This window comes from Oncorhynchus kisutch, linkage group LG6, assembly GCF_002021735.2.
Source record: "Oncorhynchus kisutch isolate 150728-3 linkage group LG6, Okis_V2, whole genome shotgun sequence".
Classification (NCBI taxonomy): domain Eukaryota; kingdom Metazoa; phylum Chordata; class Actinopteri; order Salmoniformes; family Salmonidae; genus Oncorhynchus; species Oncorhynchus kisutch.
In genome coordinates, this window is record NC_034179.2 from 69,691,081 (window position 1) to 69,694,859 (window position 3,779).

Consider the following 3,779-nt stretch of genomic DNA (forward strand, 5'->3'; position numbering starts at 1 on the left):
TGAAACTCTGGTGTTGTGTGAGTAACTGCCTCTGCTCTCATTCTCCCTCGTCTAGCCACTTTACTCTGTAATACCAGCATCATGTCCTCTTTGCTCTCACTCCATCATTGTCACTCACTTCCACTCTACAGATGTCGGATCTTAATTTGAGCCAGTTTGCTACAGCAGGAAAATAATCCTGCCGCAACAGGAAATGTGATTTATTATTTGGATTATAATAAATAGTTGTTGTTAAATGGGTTGTTGGTATGTTTTTCACAAGGGAAAATCAAGTCTGACTTCTATTTGTGGAAATTCCAAACTTCAGAAGCCTTTTTAAACCTCAAATAGACGACAAGTACAACAATACCTGCACTGTGTTCTCCTCCAACACATCTCTTTCTTTTGTGAAAGAACCTCTACACTTCATTTTGCAGGGTAGGATTGTGTGCAGAAATCCAGTAGGTTTGGAAAAGTCAATGGTATTCCAGACTCCTTGTTTAAGTATAGGGATAACAAAAGCTTTACTGAAATGGGGCCTACTTCTATGACTGCCAATGACTGCAATCTGGCCTTTCTCTATTGTGTGTGTGCACGTGTGTGTGTGTGTGCTTGTATGTGTGTGTGCATGCCTGTGTGTATAAGTGTGTGTGAATGTGTGGTGTGGGCAGCCTCGTTGGCAGAGGTGTGTGACAGCAGCAGGGGTCTTTTGGTGTCCTCTTGTCTGCCTGTAGTAGCCATCATCTGCCTAATTAGTGTATAAGGAGCAGAGCATGGAGGGAGGCATGCTGAGTGAAACAGTACTTAGTGGCACCCACCCACACACACACAAACGCAAATATACGGGCTAAATATTTTGATGCTTATACAAGGAACACAAATAGTAAGGGGTTGTGATGTCATTTCCTAGTTTACAATGAGCCTGCTGAAAGGAAGAGATCTGACAGGCCAGAGAGGGAGAGAAGCAGAGGTAAAGAGAGAGGGGGGGGGGTGGAAAGAGACGGAGGGAGGGAGAGAGGTGCCAGAGGAAGCTTCATATCAGAGTGAAAGGTAACACTTTATTTGGATAGTCCATCTGTAGATGCTCTACAAACTATCAGGAACATTTCAACTAACTATCTACTAACCCTAACCCTTATTCTAAACCTAACGCTAAACGTAACCTTAGCAAGCAGTTGCTTATCAACAGATAGTTTGTTGATAGTATGGCCATCTGTAGAGTATCTACAGATGGAGCATCCAGACAATCCAAATAAAGTGTGAACGAGTGAAATTCTCACCTCAAAAGAAATTAATCACAAGCTCTATGTTATGTCACTGACTGTCAAACATCCTCCGGTTTTGGGAGTCCTAATGGGTTCATGTTTGTTCATAACTTACAAACCAGAATGAATGAATGGCATGTATGCAGGACACGTCTCCCGAGGGGAATAAACAGGCTGTCCACTGTACCAATTGATCTTCGGATTTCTGTGAGCGTGATAGGGCAAAGCTAGCCTGGGAACCCTACTAAGGTAGATAGAAGGCTGCATGGAAGGCTATCTGAAGAACGTTCGCTGGCCTGTGCAAAACCTGATCTTAAGGCCAAGATAGTTTGCTACACCTAAGGTGAAAACATACACTGAGTATGTTACACTAATAAAACATGTCTATTTTTAAGTGCTGTACAGAAACCCAGCCTAAAACCCCAAACAGCAAGCAATGCAGATGTAGAAGCATGTTGCCTAGGAAAAACTCCTTAGAAAGGTAGGAACCTAAGAAGAAACCTAGAGAGGAACCAGGCTCTGAAGGGTGGCCAGTCCTTTTCTGGCTGTGCCTTGTGGAGATTATAACAGTACATGGCCAAGATGTTCAAACGTTCATAGATGACCAGCAGGGTCAAATAATAATAATCACAGTGGTTGTAGAGGGTGCAACAGATCAGCACCTCAGGAGAAAATGTCAGTTGGCTTTTCATAGCCGAGCATTCAGAGTTCGAGAAGCAGGTGCAGTAGTGACAGAGAGTTGAAAACTGTCAGTTCCGGGACAGGGTAGCACGTCCGGTGAACAGGTCAGGGTTCCATAGCCGCAGGCAGATCAGCTGAAACTGGAGCAGCAGCACAACCAGGTGGACTGGGAACAGCAAGGAGTCATTAGGCCAGGTAGTCCTAAGACATGGCCCCAGGGCTCAGGTCCTCCGGGAGGGGATGGAGAGGGAGAGACCATAGCTTTCACCTGGATTCACCTGGTCAGTGTATGTCATGGAAAGAGCAGTTGGTCTTAAACAAACATTTCCACCCCAAAACAATATTTTGTTATTTGTTTCATTAGTCCAAACTGTTTGGCTTGTGAGCAATCAAGTTTTCAAGATATGTAACTGCTTGAGGTGTCACTACAGACCCGGGTTTGATCCCAGGCTGTGTCAAATCCGGCTGTGACCGGGAGTCCCATAGGGCGGCGCACAATTGGCCCAGGGTTGTCCGGGTTAGGGGAGGGCTTTACTTGGCTCATCGCACTCTAGCACCTCCTTTTGGCGGGCCGGGAAACTGCAGGCTGACTTCGGTCGTCAGTTGAACGTTGTTTCCTCTGACACATTGAGTTAAGCCAGCAGGTGTTAAGAAACTTGGTTTGGAGGGTCATATTTCGGAGAACGCATGACTCGATCTTCGCAACTCTTTTGAGGAGTTGCAGCGATGAGACAAGATTCTAATTGGATATCACGAAATTTGGGAGAAAAAGGGGAGAAAATACAAAAACCATTATAAATACAGAAATCATCCCCAAAATGCATCATATAGGGTTGACTTCTGTATTTTGAAAGTTAGATTACTTGAAAACTTGATTGCTGATAAGCAAAACATTTTGGGACAATGTCAACAATGGACTAATGAAACAAATACCAAAAGATAGTTTTTGGGTGGAGTTTTCCTTTAATGTCTTGTACACTCAGTGTAAGTTTCTGTCCTGACCCAGAAGAGCCACCACTACAGTAGTAATTCATCATCATTGGCTCACCAGCTTCTATAAGCACTTTACTGTGACGCCTGCTTCCCATCTGTTGTGAGTCAAGGCCCTCTGTGTCCTCCTCCAACTGATGAACTGTGCTACTCTGCTGTGGGGGATGACTGGACAGAAACCTGTAGTTAAACAATTCCACCTCTCCTCTGTTTTCCGTCTCTGTCTGCCTGTCTCTCACACTGATGTTATTCAATCCCTCCCACACTGTCTCGTACAGGGGCGCAACTTTGGTTTTAGAAGTGGGGGGACATATATATTTTTTGTCCAGTCGAATAAACACTCCAAACAGCCAACCTGACCACTTGGAGGCGGCGTCCGCATGGTCCTAAAGCACACAATTGACCTGTGTTGTATCACATTCCAATGATAAAACTGTGGGGTTGGGGGACAAAAATGCAATTTCGTAATGTGTCCCCACCCCTGTCCCCAGTGAAAGTTGCGCCCTTGGTCTCGTACAAACAGACACACTCTCTCTCATATCATCCCTCACTTTATCTCATTCAGTCTCTCTCTTTTCTCTCTCAATGTCTGTTTCTCTCCTTCACATCAGCCTCCTTCTTTCTCCGTTCCTCTCTCTCTCTCTCTCTCTCTCTTCCCTTCTCCCTCTCTTTCTCTGATTCATCACTGTTGACTGTGAACGACTGACTCACTCCCTCTTGTTCATAGTTAATATGGTCCTTCTCTTGATCAGACTTGTGATCGGAGTTATTGAAAGGAGTTCTCCGTTAAGCCTTCATCTATATTCACCCCGACACATTAGGTGATGAGAAGAGGGGGAGGGGTAGGGGGAGCAAGAGGAGAGG